The sequence below is a fragment of the Dreissena polymorpha genome, chromosome 1 (genome assembly GCF_020536995.1).
Source record: "Dreissena polymorpha isolate Duluth1 chromosome 1, UMN_Dpol_1.0, whole genome shotgun sequence".
In the NCBI taxonomy this organism is placed as follows: domain Eukaryota; kingdom Metazoa; phylum Mollusca; class Bivalvia; order Myida; family Dreissenidae; genus Dreissena; species Dreissena polymorpha.
In genome coordinates this window covers 19,012,832-19,034,911 of record NC_068355.1, presented here as the reverse complement: position 1 = coordinate 19,034,911, position 22,080 = coordinate 19,012,832, and the positions used below count along the sequence as shown (strand labels likewise).

The following is a 22,080-nucleotide window of genomic DNA, read 5'->3' as shown; positions in this document are numbered from 1 at the left end:
AAAATAAAAAAATTAACGAAATAATATAAGGTGCACAAACAACAATTCCCTCGGTTGTTATTTGAAGCCACACAGCAGAAAATTATTAGTCAAAGGCCCATAACTTCATCGAAACAACATCAACATTACACTATTATAGTATCCCTTTAATGGCAGCAATATTCTTCAAAAAGAAGCAAGATTTTACTGTGTTAAAAGGTTGCACTTATGGATGGCTGCAATCATCTTCAAAAAGAAGCAAGTTCAAGGTTCCAGAGCGGTATGGTTCTTACCGGTTGAGTTCTTTGAGAACCTCAGCGGGCTGTTTGTCAGAACGCTGTTCATTTGACTTGAGGTTTTCAGAGGGCTGTTAGCTGCTGTTTATAAACTGAATATGTACTTTTCTTATTTATCGAATTAAAAATAAAAACTCGCATATCCACCTAATGAAATGTTTGTTATGAAGTGCACTTTTATTAAAACAAGAAAATACAAATTTTGCTACATGTGATCACATCATATGTGTCGTCAAGTGGCTTATTATGAATTTCTTTGACATCGAAACATTTGGCATTCGATTAAGACACAGTTTTTTTCACACAGTAGAATAACAACTGTCACATCTGCGTCATGCAATTATTGGTCTTGTGGCATATGCAGGTAGCGTAGCTCAAGCCAAGCCTGTGCAGACTTGTGCAGTCTGGTCTGAGTGGCTAGCTTTCCGCTATAAAAAAAGCATACAACGTTTGATATCCTCCAAAGTATGCATTTAATGACAAGACTGGGCAGATGCGCAGGCTGGACTGGAGCTACACTGGCAGCATAGTGCATTATTCCCATATTTGCCTGACGCAGGACTTTAACATTCTCATTGCTTCTTGTAAATGGAACAACATACATGTACCACATTACTCTTTGATAGAAAATTTAAGTCAGCCTGTGTTATTCATAGCAAACTGGCAAATATCAGTAGCCTTTGCTGGCATGGGAATTTTTTTTTCAGACAGACTGACCACATACTTCACACACATGTAGCTTAATAATTTAACAATTTTCCCTTCTATTACAGACACTTACTATTTTGGTTAAATGCAAGACAAATGATAGGTTTTCATTAATGTCTGTCTTTAAATCGTGTTATTCGATATCTTGAAAGCAACAATCCTGCTACAGGATTGGACAAAACTCTTTATTTGTATGCAGATCAAGCAAAGTTTAGAACTATTTGCAAAATATTATTTTCAGATTGAAAGGGAGGAAATCAGCTGAACACAAGAAAAATCACACCACTCAGAATCACTTTAGGTGAAAAGCTGGGTAAACATCTAGGCCAAAAAACTGATCTAGCTCACATACAACATAGTCAGCACAGAATGTTCTTTGTATTTGCATATTTTTCTGATTCAACTCAGTGCTACAAATGCAGCATTAGTTTTTGTGTTTGTATAATCACTTGAAGTTACTATATCATTTGTGGTCTTAACAAATAAATACAGTCTATGGTTTGACCAAAATATTAAATGTTTAATTCACCACAGTTCTTTGATTATTTGAATTTTTGTTAATCAGGGGAATGAATAACCCAATTAGTGCCAGGGAAAATTATGTTTACATCTTAATGATGAACGCGTTGACTCATGGGCAAATTCACGGTTTATAAACCATGAGTGCGTTAAAATTGTACTGTATCCATACCCACTTTTGACTGAAGGGAGAGTTAACCTATGCTTGTCCAACAAATTTGGGCTGTTGTGAAGTTGTTGTGTTATGGACTCCCATGGACTATAATAGTGCATCATATGGCTACATGTATGTGAAAACAAAGATAAGTGAGTATACCTTTATGCCTCTTTGAGGCCTGTTCAGGAAAAATTGGATATTGGAGCTCCAAGGTGTTGCTCTGAAGAAGGCATATCATGATATAGGCACAATCTTGCAAACACACTGTTTCTTTTCATTATGCAAGTTGTTTCTTACTGGTGCTTTAGCTTAAATCCATCATATATTACATATGGCATACGAACAAATGTGGATTAAATAATCATTTGCTAATACATGTTAAAGTATATAATAAAAAATGACTGTTTATTAATAATAGATTCAGAGAAAGTCAATACGTTATTGAAGATTATGATTTATATTATACATACATATGAGTCAATTATCCGCTCTCAAACCCAGTTTACTCAAAATAAAGAAAACAGTAATTTTATGTCTGGGCACTTAAACAGTATCTTATTCTTAGTTAAGAAGTCTGAACTAAAGAGACAGACAATAATCCACTATGTAACAGCAACCTTAATTTTTTTTTTATACCAACAATACCTACCATGTCGGGTCCACCTCTAAACATCTCCATGGATGAACATCTGTGAGCAATGAAAATATTTTCATGGATAATAAAATAACATGGGATTGAACAAATTGTTATGTTCACAATATATAAACATTACAAGCCGGAATGCATCCACCCCCAGCAGTACCTTAGTTAATCTAATAATAATTGTATACAGTTCCAGCTGACATATCCAGCAATTAACTAGTATAAAATAAACCACATATATGCTGGTAGATAAAGAGCTGACAAATTTATAATTTTTCAAAATCACACACAAGGTAAGTGTTCTCAAGATCAAGTGCAGAAACAAAAGCGACCAACCAACCGGCCATTCAACCATCAGATGGACAGAAGCAAAGCAATATACCTCCACTTTTTTTAACTGAAGGCTTAAACATTAAACCCATGATAAATGGATTTTCAGCGGAAAATAATTTTTGTTTAAATTGTATTATGGTGAGGAAGTTTATACATGAAACAATAATATTATATTAAAGTGTGTATTGAAAATCATGATGTTATGAAATGTCAAAAGTTAAACAAGAGCATCAGTGCAATAAATGATTGATCTCCAATGAAAGCACTTTGTCAATGTAAGGATGCTAAATATAAGGTTTCATCAAATTCCCATTATAAGCTCAAGTGAGCTGACACAAAAACATATTATTCAATAACAAGGGACAAAATTGTCACAAAACCAGGTTTTCATTGTGAAAAAAAAATGTGATAAAGGGAGAAAACTCAAACTGAACTTTTGAAATGAACAAACAAAATTAACCCCCTTTGTAAGTTTGTTTAAAAAAAACAACTATTTTTAGTTGTGGCGACCTTGACATTGGAGATATTGACGTGATTCTTTCGCGCGACACACCGTCCAATGATGGTGAACAAATGTGCCAAATGATTTTAAAATCTGACTATGAACGACATAGTTATGGCCCGGACAAGCTTGTTCCGCCCGCCCGCCAGCCAGCCAGCCAGCCAGTCCGCCCGCATTCGCCAATCTAATAACCAGTTTTTTCTTTCGGAAAACCTGGTTAAAAACCTGGTTAAAAATCCTTTTATTAGTCAAAATATATGAAATGCCCAAGAATCATTGGAGCAACCTTAACATGTATGCATATCCATCCATTGCAGAAGCTGAGTACAAAGTGTTAAATAAAATTCTGATTATTTGTTGTGAAATCTCATGCAAAATGAAACATCCATTATATACTTATATTTTCATAATCAAAATTCAATAACTCTCTAATAAATCATTGGAAGGAAACAAATACATGCATGTGCACTCTACAAGGATTCTGCATATCATGTTTGATTGAATTCAGATCTGTGTTGAAGACCTCACAAGGAAGCATAAGTGGACTGAGAGATGTTTATTGTGATTGCAATATTACCCAATTATTTTAAAACAGGGGTATAATTATAATTAATTGTGTCAATCACAGTCACCTGAATTAATTTTTGTTGTTGCAAGGTAAGCTTAAAATCACTTTAAAGATATGTTGTTGTATATTAAACTGTCTTGCCTACTAAAAATTAATGTATGTATCTTATATATACCTATCCAATCACCAAACTTGAATCATACTTCACTTAACTGTTCTTGGCAAGTGTGGAAACACATTTAAATCACATAAGAAATATGGGATTGTTCTAATTATGGACCCTTCACTGAATACACACTTCACTCCTACCTTTTTCGCTTTTCCTCAGCCCTTTTTCTGACTTGGTTGTTCACCTTAAATGATAAGATAAACATTATAACCATCATTTATAAAAATAGAGTCTAGAGCATGGTCTCTAGAGTGAGATCTTTCTAACATTGTACCTTGCGAGTTATTTTTTGTACTTACATGACCCCAACCCTGTGACCTAATTTTTAGGCACACCAGACCCAGATTGGCCCACATTGCCTAAAAAACCATTATAATCATAATGATCATGTTTCAATTAGATTGCGTCATAAACCTAGACTCTAAAATGGTAACAAGGTTTTTTCTAAGATTTGACCTTATGACCTACTTTTTGGACCCATGTGACCCGGAACAAAATTAAGCTTAGATATTTTCCAGACTAAGCTTATATATTTTCCAGATAAAATCCTGGTATTAGCAAGTTTCATCAAGAACATGCCGCTTTAAGAGTGGTTATGAGCTTAAAGTTGATGGGATGCCCTCAGTGATCCGTAAAGCTCACTTAAAGAACTTTGTTATTTCAAGGATTTAGTTGAGAAGCAAAAAATTCAAATTTTGGGTGCGACTTACTTTCCAAAGGAACTAAGTTTATAAATTTTCACTGGGCCAAGATAAAAATGTTATGGCCAAAGTGATTAAAGATTGGACCATAAATGTGGCTTCTTAAGTGTTAACTTGAGAAATGTGGTGAAAGTTATGCACTGGAAATGAAAATGCACTTTCACTATATAAACATTACATATACATGTAATAAAATGCACAAATTTCAAGTGTCAAATGTTTCAACTGTAACCTTCACTTTAATGCAAGCGACGTCTTACCAACCGTGTTATCTCTTTATTTAATGTCATAGGAACATTTTTAAAAACATGTGCATATCTATACCTTTTACATCATGACTAGTGAATCCATACCTTCAGTGGTTGATTCCTTCTTTGGCATTGAGCCAAAGCTCTGCGGAGGTTTCTAGTCTGCAAAAAAACACACTGTATGTAGAAGCAGGACTTAGGAATAAACTGAAATAGCCAAAAAAGTTATAATAATGACATATGCGAATATACAAAAAAAATTAAGTATAAATATATGAGCCTCATTCTGGGTAAAATATGTCAAATGCATCAGGGTAATTAAAGACAATACTTTCCATCTAAACTAGATGACACTTTACACGCATTAAGCCCTATTTTCATAGAAACAACTCATATAAGGTATATCATGCCAGTATACATTTGGACTAATTTTCTGAACACATTTTAATCAAGATTTGACTTTTATGGCCGATCAAGCGTTTACAGTATTACTTTGACAGAACAATGAAATAATGGCAAAAATAATATGACAATATTTTGAGACAGAATGCATCAATGCAAGAGTATTTATATTAGATACTTGTTGCTAAACATAATTATTATTATAAGCTCTTTAATGCACTGAAGTGCTTTCAAAATGACATTGAGTAGAAATTGCAAAGAAAAAATGCAATGCTTATAATTGAACACGAATGATTCTAAGGTTCAAGGCTAGTAAGCCACATAAGATATACTTTCTCCAACCTCTCATCAACGGTGTATTTTATTTATCATCACAGGAAAGAACACAAATAATTATGTTCATTGGCACTCCCTTTTCCATGTTTTATCTTTATTGAATTTCAGAGGAAAGTTATTTTTAATAAAATGTGCATAATTTATGGATACCTTCTACAGCATGTCTCGTGAATTCATACCTTCATCCTTTCTCTTTCAAGTTGAAATTTCAGTCTTGAAATTGTTGGGTCCATTTTATTAAAGCTGCATCAAAAAACAATGGACATGAATAAAACTCAAACTTTATATGTAAGTCCTGTACATAGACTGCCAGACTAATAATAAAGTATCTTTAATGGTTTTGGAAATATTCCGGAAATGTTTTATTTTTAAAATAATTCCAAAGTGCATGGAGAGAAACTTTGTAAAAATGTAATGGACCAAAACAAAGCTTAAAATTGACCTGTGAGTCATGAAAGTAGACTCACAAACAAGAACAGGCCAGTCATATCTGCGAGCATTTTGGAAAAAGTCAGACCACTGTTTTTCTAGAGAAAAATTCAAAGTCTTAGGTCTGTAACTTCCCTATCAGCACGTTGGGGGCCTGAGCTGGCGTAGCTGCATTAACAAAAAAAAGTACAGTTTTACAAAAATGGACAAAAGCAATACAAACATATTCATTTTGTGTACAAGTTGCTTCAGTAACTTTACATGAGCACTGAGAATAAGTAGATAAACATCTGTTGAAAATGGAACCATCCTGCTAAGAACTTGTTATGAAGCTGTTACTCAAATTAAGAAAAAGACATTGAAAGCTAAAGAACTATTGTTGATGTTGCTTGGCTTCTATATATTTTTTTAATGATTGGCTTGTTATATTTGCTGTTTCATCCATGTTTTCCCAGTGGTTCTGCAACTCGTACATGCCTCTCCAGCGCGGCATAGGATTCCATAGGCTTTTTGCAATTGAGGCACACATGCCTCAGTCCAAAGCGGCAGGACGAATGTGCTGAAATAAATATGGCTCTGTTTGGGGGGAAGGGGGTGGGCTTCCCTGGCCGGTAGGGCTTTCCTGGCCAATTTCGTGACCTTTTGTTATTGCATAAATGATATAAAATATAAACAGGTGGAGAAGAAACCCAACTATGTTTCCATGTATTTAAACAATGAACAACCTGTTGTCGCTGATCCCGGTTTGTCTCCGGAGTGGCAGGCTTGGTAGTGATATACAGGGTGGTCTGCCTGTTGGGAACTGAAACAAGATGAATGGACTTTGAGGACTGACTTATGTGAGCAGATGGACCACTCCCTCCATTTCCTCTCCAGACAATTACACAACATTTACATGCAATACTTAAAAATAAACTCAAACAATCAATGGACTCGAACAAAACTCAAATAAAAAAAATAATATAGTCTTTGATGTCTATGGAAAATCTCACTACATTAGTGTTTACTTGAGAAATGTGGTGAAAGTTATGCACTGGAAATGAAAATGCACTTTCACTATATAAACATTACATATACATGTAATAAAATGCACAAATTTCAAGTGTCAAATGTTTCAACTGTAACCTTCACTTTAATGCAAGCGACGTCTTACCAACCGTGTTATCTCTTTATTTAATGTCATAGGAACATTTTTAAAAACATGTGCATATCTATACCTTTTACATCATGACTAGTGAATCCATACCTTCAGTGGTTGATTCCTTCTTTGGCATTGAGCCAAAGCTCTGCGGAGGTTTCTAGTCTGCAAAAAAACACACTGTATGTAGAAGCAGGACTTAGGAATAAACTGAAATAGCCAAAAAAGTTATAATAATGACATATGCGAATATACAAAAAAACTTAAGTATAAATATATGAGCCTCATTCTGGGTAAAATATGTCAAATGCATCAGGGTAATTAAAGACGATACTTTCCATCTAAACTAGATGACACTTTACACGCATTAAGCCCTATTTTCATAGAAACAACTCATATAAGGTATATCATGCCAGTATACATTTGGACTAATTTTCTGAACACATTTTAATCAAGATTTGACTTTTATGGCCGATCAAGCGTTTACAGTATTACTTTGACAGAACAATGAAATAATGGCAAAAATAATATGACAATATTTTGAGACAGAATGCATCAATGCAAGAGTATTTATATTAGATACTTGTTGCTAAACATAATTATTATTATAAGCTCTTTAATGCACTGAAGTGCTTTCAAAATGACATTGAGTAGAAATTGCAAAGAAAAAATGCAATGCTTATAATTGAACACGAATGATTCTAAGGTTCAAGGCTAGTAAGCCACATAAGATATACTTTCTCCAACCTCTCACCAACGGTGTATTTTATTTATCATCACAGGAAAGAACACAAATAATTATGTTCATTGGCACTCCCTTTTCCATGTTTTATCTTTATTGAATTTCAGAGGAAAGTTATTTTTAATAAAATGTGCATAATTTATGGATACCTTCTACAGCATGTCTCGTGAATTCATACCTTCATCCTTTCTCTTTCAAGTTGAAATTTCAGTCTTGAAATTGTTGGGTCCATTTTATTAAAGCTGCATCAAAAAACAATGGACATGAATAAAACTCAAACTTTATATGTAAGTCCTGTACATAGACTGCCAGACTAATAATAAAGTATCTTTAATGGTTTTGGAAATATTCCGGAAATGTTTTATTTTTAAAATAATTCCAAAGTGCATGGAGAGAAACTTTGTAAAAATGTAATGGACCAAAACAAAGCTTAAAATTGACCTGTGAGTCATGAAAGTAGACTCACAAACAAGAACAGGCCAGTCATATCTGCGAGCATTTTGGAAAAAGTCAGACCACTGTTTTTCTAGAGAAAAATTCAAAGTCTTAGGTCTGTAACTTCCCTATCAGCACGTTGGGGGCCTGAGCTGGCGTAGCTGCATTAACAAAAAAAAGTACAGTTTTACAAAAATGGACAAAAGCAATACAAACATATTCATTTTGTGTACAAGTTGCTTCAGTAACTTTACATGAGCACTGAGAATAAGTAGATAAACATCTGTTGAAAATGGAACCATCCTGCTAAGAACTTGTTATGAAGCTGTTACTCAAATTAAGAAAAAGACATTGAAAGCTAGAGAACTATTGTTGATGTTGCTTGGCTTCTATATATTTTTTTTAATGATTGGCTTGTTATATTTGCTGTTTCATCCATGTTTTCCCAGTGGTTCTGCAACTCGTACATGCCTCTCCAGCGCGGCATAGGATTCCATAGGCTTTTTGCAATTGAGGCACACATGCCTCAGTCCAAAGCGGCAGGACGAATGTGCTGAAATAAATATGGCTCTGTTTGGGGGGAAGGGGGTGGGCTTCCCTGGCCGGTAGGGCTTTCCTGGCCAATTTCGTGACCTTTTGTTATTGCATAAATGATATAAAATATAAACAGGTGGAGAAGAAACCCAACTATGTTTCCATGTATTTAAACAATGAACAACCTGTTGTCGCTGATCCCGGTTTGTCTCCGGAGTGGCAGGCTTGGTAGTGATAGACAGGGTGGTCTGCCTGTTGGGAACTGAAACAAGATGAATGGACTTTGAGGACTGACTTATGTGAGCAGATGGACCACTCCCTCCATTTCCTCTCCAGACAATTACACAACATTTACATGCAATACTTAAAAATAAACTCAAACAATCAATGGACTCGAACAAAACTCAAATAAAAAATAATAATATAGTCTTTGATGTCTATGGAAAATCTCACTACATTAGTGTTTACTTGAGAAATGTGGTGAAAGTTATGCACTGGAAATGAAAATGCACTTTCACTATATAAACATTACATATACATGTAATAAAATGCACAAATTTCAAGTGTCAAATGTTTCAACTGTAACCTTCACTTTAATGCAAGCGACGTCTTACCAACCGTGTTATCTCTTTATTTAATGTCATAGGAACATTTTTAAAAACATGTGCATATCTATACCTTTTACATCATGACTAGTGAATCCATACCTTCAGTGGTTGATTCCTTCTTTGGCATTGAGCCAAAGCTCTGCGGAGGTTTCTAGTCTGCAAAAAAACACACTGTATGTAGAAGCAGGACTTAGGAATAAACTGAAATAGCCAAAAAAGTTATAATAATGACATATGCGAATATACAAAAAAAATTAAGTATAAATATATGAGCCTCATTCTGGGTAATATATGTCAAATGCATCAGGGTAATTAAAGACGATACTTTCCATCTAAACTAGATGACACTTTACACGCATTAAGCCCTATTTTCATAGAAACAACTCATATAAGGTATATCATGCCAGTATACATTTGGACTAATTTTCTGAACACATTTTAATCAAGATTTGACTTTTATGGCCGATCAAGCGTTTACAGTATTACTTTGACAGAACAATGAAATAATGGCAAAAATAATATGACAATATTTTGAGACAGAATGCATCAATGCAAGAGTATTTATATTAGATACTTGTTGCTAAACATAATTATTATTATAAGCTCTTTAATGCACTGAAGTGCTTTCAAAATGACATTGAGTAGAAATTGCAAAGAAAAAATGCAATGCTTATAATTGAACACGAATGATTCTAAGGTTCAAGGCTAGTAAGCCACATAAGATATACTTTCTCCAACCTCTCACCAACGGTGTATTTTATTTATCATCACAGGAAAGAACACAAATAATTATGTTCATTGGCACTCCCTTTTCCATGTTTTATCTTTATTGAATTTCAGAGGAAAGTTATTTTTAATAAAATGTGCATAATTTATGGATACCTTCTACAGCATGTCTCGTGAATTCATACCTTCATCCTTTCTCTTTCAAGTTGAAATTTCAGTCTTGAAATTGTTGGGTCCATTTTATTAAAGCTGCATCAAAAAACAATGGACATGAATAAAACTCAAACTTTATATGTAAGTCCTGTACATAGACTGCCAGACTAATAATAAAGTATCTTTAATGGTTTTGGAAATATTCCGGAAATGTTTTATTTTTAAAATAATTCCAAAGTGCATGGAGAGAAACTTTGTAAAAATGTAATGGACCAAAACAAAGCTTAAAATTGACCTGTGAGTCATGAAAGTAGACTCACAAACAAGAACAGGCCAGTCATATCTGCGAGCATTTTGGAAAAAGTCAGACCACTGTTTTTCTAGAGAAAAATTCAAAGTCTTAGGTCTGTAACTTCCCTATCAGCACGTTGGGGGCCTGAGCTGGCGTAGCTGCATTAACAAAAAAAAGTACAGTTTTACAAAAATGGACAAAAGCAATACAAACATATTCATTTTGTGTACAAGTTGCTTCAGTAACTTTACATGAGCACTGAGAATAAGTAGATAAACATCTGTTGAAAATGGAACCATCCTGCTAAGAACTTGTTATGAAGCTGTTACTCAAATTAAGAAAAAGACATTGAAAGCTAGAGAACTATTGTTGATGTTGCTTGGCTTCTATATATTTTTTTAATGATTGGCTTGTTATATTTGCTGTTTCATCCATGTTTTCCCAGTGGTTCTGCAACTCGTACATGCCTCTCCAGCGCGGCATAGGATTCCATAGGCTTTTTGCAATTGAGGCACACATGCCTCAGTCCAAAGCGGCAGGACGAATGTGCTGAAATAAATATGGCTCTGTTTGGGGGGAAGGGGGTGGGCTTCCCTGGCCGGTAGGGCTTTCCTGGCCAATTTCGTGACCTTTTGTTATTGCATAAATGATATAAAATATAAACAGGTGGAGAAGAAACCCAACTATGTTTCCATGTATTTAAACAATGAACAACCTGTTGTCGCTGATCCCGGTTTGTCTCCGGAGTGGCAGGCTTGGTAGTGATAGACAGGGTGGTCTGCCTGTTGGGAACTGAAACAAGATGAATGGACTTTGAGGACTGACTTATGTGAGCAGATGGACCACTCCCTCCATTTCCTCTCCAGACAATTACACAACATTTACATGCAATACTTAAAAATAAACTCAAACAATCAATGGACTCGAACAAAACTCAAATAAAAAAAAATAATATAGTCTTTGATGTCTATGGAAAATCTCACTACATTAGTGTTTACTTGAGAAATGTGGTGAAAGTTATGCACTGGAAATGAAAATGCACTTTCACTATATAAACATTACATATACATGTAATAAAATGCACAAATTTCAAGTGTCAAATGTTTCAACTGTAACCTTCACTTTAATGCAAGCGACGTCTTACCAACCGTGTTATCTCTTTATTTAATGTCATAGGAACATTTTTAAAAACATGTGCATATCTATACCTTTTACATCATGACTAGTGAATCCATACCTTCAGTGGTTGATTCCTTCTTTGGCATTGAGCCAAAGCTCTGCGGAGGTTTCTAGTCTGCAAAAAAACACACTGTATGTAGAAGCAGGACTTAGGAATAAACTGAAATAGCCAAAAAAGTTATAATAATGACATATGCGAATATACAAAAAAAATTAAGTATAAATATATGAGCCTCATTCTGGGTAAAATATGTCAAGTGCATCAGGGTAATTAAAGACGATACTTTCCATCTAAACTAGATGACACTTTACACGCATTAAGCCCTATTTTCATAGAAACAACTCATATAAGGTATATCATGCCAGTATACATTTGGACTAATTTTCTGAACACATTTTAATCAAGATTTGACTTTTATGGCCGATCAAGCGTTTACAGTATTACTTTGACAGAACAATGAAATAATGGCAAAAATAATATGACAATATTTTGAGACAGAATGCATCAATGCAAGAGTATTTATATTAGATACTTGTTGCTAAACATAATTATTATTATAAGCTCTTTAATGCACTGAAGTGCTTTCAAAATGACATTGAGTAGAAATTGCAAAGAAAAAATGCAATGCTTATAATTGAACACGAATGATTCTAAGGTTCAAGGCTAGTAAGCCACATAAGATATACTTTCTCCAACCTCTCACCAACGGTGTATTTTATTTATCATCACAGGAAAGAACACAAATAATTATGTTCATTGGCACTCCCTTTTCCATGTTTTATCTTTATTGAATTTCAGAGGAAAGTTATTTTTAATAAAATGTGCATAATTTATGGATACCTTCTACAGCATGTACTCGTGAATTCATACCTTCATCCTTTCTCTTTCAAGTTGAAATTTCAGTCTTGAAATTGTTGGGTCCATTTTATTAAAGCTGCATCAAAAAACAATGGACATGAATAAAACTCAAACTTTATATGTAAGTCCTGTACATAGACTGCCAGACTAATAATAAAGTATCTTTAATGGTTTTGGAAATATTCCGGAAATGTTTTATTTTTAAAATAATTCCAAAGTGCATGGAGAGAAACTTTGTAAAAATGTAATGGACCAAAACAAAGCTTAAAATTGACCTGTGAGTCATGAAAGTAGACTCACAAACAAGAACAGGCCAGTCATATCTGCGAGCATTTTGGAAAAAGTCAGACCACTGTTTTTCTAGAGAAAAATTCAAAGTCTTAGGTCTGTAACTTCCCTATCAGCACGTTGGGGGCCTGAGCTGGCGTAGCTGCATTAACAAAAAAAAGTACAGTTTTACAAAAATGGACAAAAGCAATACAAACATATTCATTTTGTGTACAAGTTGCTTCAGTAACTTTACATGAGCACTGAGAATAAGTAGATAAACATCTGTTGAAAATGGAACCATCCTGCTAAGAACTTGTTATGAAGCTGTTACTCAAATTAAGAAAAAGACATTGAAAGCTAAGAACTATTGTTGATGTTGCTTGGCTTCTATATATTTTTTTAATGATTGGCTTGTTATATTTGCTGTTTCATCCATGTTTTCCCAGTGGTTCTGCAACTCGTACATGCCTCTCCAGCGCGGCATAGGATTCCATAGGCTTTTTGCAATTGAGGCACACATGCCTCAGTCCAAAGCGGCAGGACGAATGTGCTGAAATAAATATGGCTCTGTTTGGGGGGAAGGGGGTGGGCTTCCCTGGCCGGTAGGGCTTTCCTGGCCAATTTCGTGACCTTTTGTTATTGCATAAATGATATAAAATATAAACAGGTGGAGAAGAAACCCAACTATGTTTCCATGTATTTAAACAATGAACAACCTGTTGTCGCTGATCCCGGTTTGTCTCCGGAGTGGCAGGCTTGGTAGTGATAGACAGGGTGGTCTGCCTGTTGGGAACTGAAACAAGATGAATGGACTTTGAGGACTGACTTATGTGAGCAGATGGACCACTCCCTCCATTTCCTCTCCAGACAATTACACAACATTTACATGCAATACTTAAAAATAAACTCAAACAATCAATGGACTCGAACAAAACTCAAATAAAAAAAAATAATATAGTCTTTGATGTCTATGGAAAATCTCACTACATTAGTGTTTACTTGAGAAATGTGGTGAAAGTTATGCACTGGAAATGAAAATGCACTTTCACTATATAAACATTACATATACATGTAATAAAATGCACAAATTTCAAGTGTCAAATGTTTCAACTGTAACCTTCACTTTAATGCAAGCGACGTCTTACCAACCGTGTTATCTCTTTATTTAATGTCATAGGAACATTTTTAAAAACATGTGCATATCTATACCTTTTACATCATGACTAGTGAATCCATACCTTCAGTGGTTGATTCCTTCTTTGGCATTGAGCCAAAGCTCTGCGGAGGTTTCTAGTCTGCAAAAAAACACACTGTATGTAGAAGCAGGACTTAGGAATAAACTGAAATAGCCAAAAAAGTTATAATAATGACATATGCGAATATACAAAAAAAATTAAGTATAAATATATGAGCCTCATTCTGGGTAAAATATGTCAAGTGCATCAGGGAAATTAAAGACGATACTTTCCATCTAAACTAGATGACACTTTACACGCATTAAGCCCTATTTTCATAGAAACAACTCATATAAGGTATATCATGCCAGTATACATTTGGACTAATTTTCTGAACACATTTTAATCAAGATTTGACTTTTATGGCCGATCAAGCGTTTACAGTATTACTTTGACAGAACAATGAAATAATGGCAAAAATAATATGACAATATTTTGAGACAGAATGCATCAATGCAAGAGTATTTATATTAGATACTTGTTGCTAAACATAATTATTATTATAAGCTCTTTAATGCACTGAAGTGCTTTCAAAATGACATTGAGTAGAAATTGCAAAGAAAAAATGCAATGCTTATAATTGAACACGAATGATTCTAAGGTTCAAGGCTAGTAAGCCACATAAGATATACTTTCTCCAACCTCTCACCAACGGTGTATTTTATTTATCATCACAGGAAAGAACACAAATAATTATGTTCATTGGCACTCCCTTTTCCATGTTTTATCTTTATTGAATTTCAGAGGAAAGTTATTTTTAATAAAATGTGCATAATTTATGGATACCTTCTACAGCATGACTCGTGAATTCATACCTTCATCCTTTCTCTTTCAAGTTGAAATTTCAGTCTTGAAATTGTTGGGTCCATTTTATTAAAGCTGCATCAAAAAACAATGGACATGAATAAAACTCAAACTTTATATGTAAGTCCTGTACATAGACTGCCAGACTAATAATAAAGTATCTTTAATGGTTTTGGAAATATTCCGGAAATGTTTTATTTTTAAAATAATTCCAAAGTGCATGGAGAGAAACTTTGTAAAAATGTAATGGACCAAAACAAAGCTTAAAATTGACCTGTGAGTCATGAAAGTAGACTCACAAACAAGAACAGGCCAGTCATATCTGCGAGCATTTTGGAAAAAGTCAGACCACTGTTTTTCTAGAGAAAAATTCAAAGTCTTAGGTCTGTAACTTCCCTATCAGCACGTTGGGGGCCTGAGCTGGCGTAGCTGCATTAACAAAAAAAAGTACAGTTTTACAAAAATGGACAAAAGCAATACAAACATATTCATTTTGTGTACAAGTTGCTTCAGTAACTTTACATGAGCACTGAGAATAAGTAGATAAACATCTGTTGAAAATGGAACCATCCTGCTAAGAACTTGTTATGAAGCTGTTACTCAAATTAAGAAAAAGACATTGAAAGCTAAAGAACTATTGTTGATGTTGCTTGGCTTCTATATATTTTTTTAATGATTGGCTTGTTATATTTGCTGTTTCATCCATGTTTTCCCAGTGGTTCTGCAACTCGTACATGCCTCTCCAGCGCGGCATAGGATTCCATAGGCTTTTTGCAATTGAGGCACACATGCCTCAGTCCAAAGCGGCAGGACGAATGTGCTGAAATAAATATGGCTCTGTTTGGGGGGAAGGGGGTGGGCTTCCCTGGCCGGTAGGGCTTTCCTGGCCAATTTCGTGACCTTTTGTTATTGCATAAATGATATAAAATATAAACAGGTGGAGAAGAAACCCAACTATGTTTCCATGTATTTAAACAATGAACAACCTGTTGTCGCTGATCCCGGTTTGTCTCCGGAGTGGCAGGCTTGGTAGTGATATACAGGGTGGTCTGCCTGTTGGGAACTGAAACAAGATGAATGGACTTTGAGGACTGACTTATGTGAGCAGATGGACCACTCCCTCCATTTCCCCTCCAGACAATTACACAACATTTACATGCAATACTTAAAAATAAACTCAAACAATCAATGGACTCGAACAAAACTCAAATAAAAAAAATTAATATAGTCTTTGATGTCTATGGAAAATCTCACTACATTAGTGTTTACTTGAGAAATGTGGTGAAAGTTATGCACTGGAAATGAAAATGCACTTTCACTATATAAACATTACATATACATGTAATAATATGCACAAATTTCAAGTGTCAAATGTGTCAACTTTAACCTTCACTTTAATGCAAGCGACGATCATTTCAACAACATCAGTTTGTAAATAAGATATGAACATGAAACTTTATTACATCAATGTATATTACAACATGAGGTATGATGAAGTAATATGTACAAGAATTGCCTTACTTCAACATCTGTATGTCAGCAAAACAATTATTAATGTGTTTCTTTCGTGAACGCACCTTCGATTTCCTCCATCGTCTGGCAATCTGTTAATTTTATTCTTTTAAGATTTGGCTCAGTCTTACTGCAACAAAAGAAGTGCTTAAAAGTTACCAGCAATGGACACAGACCTAGACAATGTCAAGATAAAATTCTGACAATTTTTCAACAAGGCGAAATAAAGCATGGGTACTTTTTTAAATCTTTTACACTGTGCTTCAGCAGACTTAAAGTAAATTCGATTAATAAGTCCAAACTTATCTACGACCCTTAAGCTGAGAACAGTTATTACACTCGAGACATGATTTGAAAAAGCAATCTTGTTGAGGACCACAATACTATGATGCATGCCAACAAATGATGTAAAACATGTATACCCAACTTTCACATGTTGAATCTCCCATCAATTACTATTACGTACGTGTAAACTCCACATACGCATTTTCTCCATGTCTTTTTTAAAAGGCCTCCCTGGCAATGGCCTTCATCATAAATGCCCCCAGGCAATCGCCACTGTGGGGTTTAAAGTCCCCATTAACAGATGCAAGTGGTTGGAAAAAAAATCCATTCTTTTCCTTGAGGCAGTCTATTTATTTCAATATGTTAATAACCTGTTCATATTTTCTTCACATCTGGTTGGAGCATATCTTTTATTTGCCTCCATAAGGGCATTTCTCAATGCCTTATTTATTGGTATGCTCTGTATTTAATCTCAGAACAATATTTAATAAAAAGCAGAACCATAATACGCATTTCAACAATTTTAACTGCATAAAACCATTCTCAATTATAACATTTAATAATTTCAAAACATATATGTGTTTAGGATGATGAATGTGTTTTTCTACAATATAATTATCAGCGTTTTCTTTATGATTTTTTGTAGCGGGCTTTTATGTGATTTGAGGAAGACAATTTGTGCGAGTACCGAAGGTGTGAGTTGCTAGGGGGGTCAGGGGGCATGCTCCCCCTGATTTTTTTTTAAATAAAGGTGCCAAATTGTGGGAGCAATTTTGGGCACAAAATTTACATGATTTTGCTCAGTTAAAATAGGATATTTATGTGAATGGTAAAGAAAAAATAAAGTCCTCCGTTTACATCAACTCTGCAATCATCAAGATTTTGATAAATACAGATATACATGTATAAAAAAACATAAAAACATGATACACCAATTCGACATTTAATAATTAATTTTCCAAAATAAAACAAGAGTTTGATGTGATTCTAATTTAGTTGCCACAAAAATCATCATCCGATGATTCACTATCTGATTCTGGGTCATATTCCTTTGATGCCAGGTTAAGTTTTTGTATGGCTATATCGACAGCTGTCTTTATCAGGCTCAGCCCATCATTCCCCTCAGTTAGGTCATTTTGGACCCCAGTATCCACAAGTGTAAGAACTGGTGCTGATCCTGAAACCCTTGGCTGCTTCGGGGGAATCTTCCGCCTCTCCTTCTTGTCTAGCCACAGCTTGACTGCTGACTTGATACATGTAGGCTGCTTGGCTTCAGGACTTAAATAGTAAAATAATCAATATGGAAATGTAGCATGTTTTTCAGATTGAATTTTACTTTTGAACTTCAATTCAGATACAGTTTTACTTTTGACCTTCTTTTGGCCAATTTTTTCAAAAACAAATTTGGACATTGCAGTGCCAATTCAATATATTAAGCATTTTAGGCATTGTGCCTAGGCCAACTCCGACCTTTATCATGAAAATATCAGGAGAGTTTGGGGCTTGAGAGTTTCATTTATCCTAATGAAAGACTCGCCCTCCTGTAAAATGTGGTTATAAATAAATCCACTTACCATTCGGAGGTTCAAAACTCCGCGGAGAAACCATACAGCGGCATGATCGAAACCAAACATAAACGCCATTTGTCGAAAATAAAACTGAAATGTAACAAATAAAGTGCATTCACAGGGGTGTCAATTTTCTGGATTATTCCGGTAATCCGGATTTGAGCCGTCTAGGGTTGATTTTGAGGTGAATGTAAATCCGATGAGTTTGTTTAAGGCGGGTGGGCCAGGGACAAAATCCTTTTTTTTAATGACCCGAAATAGTAAAATGGTTTCTGGATGATAACTGAAGAACCCTTATTACTAGGATCATGAAACTTAATAGGTAGATTGACCATGACTCGCAGATGACCCATATTGAGTTTCAGGTCAGTAAGTCAAAGGTCAAGGTCACAGTGACCCGTAATAGTAAAATGGTTTCCGGATGATATCTCAAGAAGGCTTATGGCTAGGATCATGAAACTTCATAGATACATTGATCATGACTGGCAGATGACCCCTATCGATTTTCAGGTCACTAGGTCAAAGGTCAAGGTCACAGTGACAAAAAACATATTCACACAATGGCTGTCACTACAACGGAGAGCCCATATGGGGGGCATGCATGTTTTACAAACAGCCCTTGTCTCATAAGTAAAGATATTATCTTTGGAATGAGAGGCAAATAATATTAAATAATTAATTAACATTTTCCCCCTTATCAAGAATTAGTGTATCCATAACAAGAACAATTTTATTTATTCATTCTTTACTGGTAGAATATCTTAAATTTAGAAAAAAACTGCCAACACAGATTTTTTTTATGTAAATTACAGATGAATTTGTCAATATTTCATTATTTATGTGTACCATATACATGAAAAAAAGGATTATTTTGTATCATCTCTTTTACTTTTCATTTCAGTGGAATGGCCAAGAACTCATTTGGGGATGGTTCTTATGATGGAAATTGTACGTACATGAGTCTGAGGCATTGCTCTCTACACGTTGTAAGATAAACCCATTTATGCCTAGTGGACTCTCCGATCCTTCTAAATTTATTTCCTAAATTAGGGATGTCTAGTATATTTACTTCTATATTTATAATATTTCTTACAGAAATTCCTTCAAGCAGACTTTGATTAGACGCCGCATCATGCGGCGTCTCATTTGGGTCTACGCTGTTTGCCAAGGCCTTTTTTCTAGATGCTAAGCATAAATGGGTTAATGCGCTGCAAAGTTATTATCTGTGTAACTGAGACATTGAACAATCAAAGGTTGTTGCTAATAAATAATATCTGGATTTAAAAACTGATTAAAACTGTTTAAAAAGAAGTTGCCCTTATCCAGTGTTTTTTTTTCAAAGGGGAAAAACGCGTCGTTTTTTAGGAAAAGGGGAAAATTACAAATTCACTCTTTTTATGTAATGATATTTATTATATGAATACACATGTATGTATGAATGCAATATTCACAGCTGAATGTCTCTGTCCTTTTTCTTAAATATATATCAATGATTGTTTCAACTTTAGTTTCAGACAGTTCAGCCGTCATGCACAGTCTCAGTTTTCCTAGCCAATTTCAGTCTAATTGGATTTTTTTAAATCGATAAAATGGCAAATTTGAGCATTTTTTATCAATAAATGGAGCAAATTGGAATGTTTTTATCAACAAATGTCGACACAATCTAGATACATCAGACCTTTCCCTGGCCATTTTGGGAAAAAATGAAATTCATGTGAAAAGTGACCACTGATTTGGGAAAAACTAATTTAAGTCTTTATGATAATTCAAAATCATATTAATATTATATTTATATACTTTGTTAGTTGTTTATGAAATAAATATGAGAAATATGTATCATAAAACAGTTCTTTTTTTTTTAACTTCTGGAGGGGATTTTTTCTACAAAATAGGGAAAAATATACAGTATACTATTTTTTTAGGGAAATGAGGCCGAATATCGGCCCCGAAATTGCCATAAAAAAACACTGTTATCAAACAAAACACATTTTTTAATCTTAATCTTATTAACATATCTAGAGTTTTTAACTCCCCCTTCCTCTTTCTGTCTCTAACCAGGTTAATCAAAATGTTAGGTTTTCTGAAAAATGAGCCACTTTTCTATATCTTTTGGAATGATGAATTTAATGAGCATTAAGTAAATGATGTCAAAGATTTACTCTGATTACTAAAAATATTAATAATAATCAATTGATTAATCATAATTGATTATTGAGCCATAACATGTTCTGGAAAAATGAGCTTAATGCATGTGTGTAAAATGTTGTCCCAGATCAGCCTGTGATCAGCCTGTGCAGTCCCATCAGGCTAATCAGGAACAACACTTTTCATCTTAATTGGATATTCATTTAAAGAAAAATAACATAAAAACTCATGTCTGTATGCAAATGCATTAAGCCATGTTTTGCCAGAAGGAAACAAAATTATATTATTGTCCCCAAGAACAGCTCTTATGAAAACCAGCTTCAGCATACAGGTTTAACTATAGCGACTAGTCTTTATAAATGGGTGTTATGGGAGCCAGAACTAATAAAAAGTAATCTGAAGTGGTTTGTTCGTATTAATCAATTTAGACATAGAAGCTGAGCTGAAGAAGTTCCAGGTGGGTGGTGCCAGTCCTACAGATGCGACCCAGTTTGTGTACCTGCACTCGGGCGGCACGGGCAACGGGTCCATCCCTGGCTTTTCTGCCTCATCAGCCCATAACACAGGTAGTTTAGTTTTAACTTATTTTAGATTAATCAAAAGCCAAAGGCTGATTGAAAAAGCTGTAGAGTTTGCGAAACGCTTAGGTAGAACCATACACCAGTACTTGATGTCTTAGAGATGGTCTAAAGAATACTCCCACAGTGGGGTTCAAACCAGTGTTGTCCTGTTCACTATACGGACACCTTATCCTCTATGGGATGCGCCATCTATAAGACAGGTACTGTTCCAGATGTATATTGAAGCAGAACTCTGTTTCGATGCAAGTACTTTGCCGTGCATTTTCTTTTTTTCCTCAAGGCCATGATTTCTTGAATAGTCTATTTTAAAAGGATAAGCTTAACCTTTTTTATGTCCCCCACCACTATAGTGGGGGACATATTGGTTTTTGACCTGTCTTTTGGTTTGTTTGTTGGTTTGTTTATTTGCACCAACTTTAACATTTGCCATAACTTGTGCAATATTGAAGATAGCAACTTGATATTCGGCATGCATGTGTATCTCATATCTCATGGAGCTGCACATTTTGAGTGGTGAAAGGTCAAGGTCATCCTTCAAGGTCATAGGTCAAATATATGGGTGAAAATCGCTCATTTAATGTCACTTTTGCAATATTGAAGCTAGCAACTCGATATTTGACATGCATGTGTATCTCATTGAGCTGCATATTTTGAGTGGTGAAAGGTCAAGGACATCCTTCAAGGTCAAAGGTCATATATATGGGGACATAGTGTTTCACAAACACATCGCTAAACACATCGCTTGTTTAAATGAACAACTGTCAACAAACATTTACAAATGTAATTTTTAAAATATTGAATGTTTCAAAATCTAAATAAGGTGTAAAATGAATACTATAGCTTCTATTTAATACACCTATCAAATTTTAAAGAGTAAAAACAACTCAATAAAATTAGCGCCGCCAGCCAGTTGTTCATACTGCTGCCTTTTTTTAGAAATCGATGCCAGCAAAAATAAAAGTTATCAAGACAACAAACTTTTGTTTGTACATCTTATACAGGTGGTGTCTTTACATGGCATCTT

At 34.6% G+C, this 22,080-nt stretch overlaps 1 long non-coding RNA gene across 16 annotated transcripts; it reads right to left on the bottom strand.

Annotated features, from left to right (window-relative positions):
• Positions 1–1,815: 1,815 nt before the first annotated feature.
• LOC127873439 (uncharacterized) lies at positions 1,816–15,182 on the bottom strand. 16 transcript variants are annotated; one of them, XR_008046174.1, is made up of 5 exons: positions 8,049–8,248; positions 7,208–7,293; positions 4,015–4,058; positions 2,309–2,348; positions 1,816–1,879 (listed from the first exon to the last, which is right to left on the bottom strand). It is a non-coding gene; the product is annotated as an uncharacterized LOC127873439 (long non-coding RNA). The 16 variants fall into 16 exon arrangements; XR_008046173.1 differs by lacking the exons at positions 7,208–7,293; positions 8,049–8,248 and adding exons at positions 4,900–4,985; positions 5,741–5,940; XR_008046172.1 differs by lacking the exons at positions 1,816–1,879; positions 2,309–2,348; positions 7,208–7,293; positions 8,049–8,248 and adding exons at positions 11,827–11,912; positions 14,977–15,182 and having other exon boundaries at positions 2,358–4,058.
• Between the last annotated feature and the right edge of the window lie 6,898 nt (positions 15,183–22,080).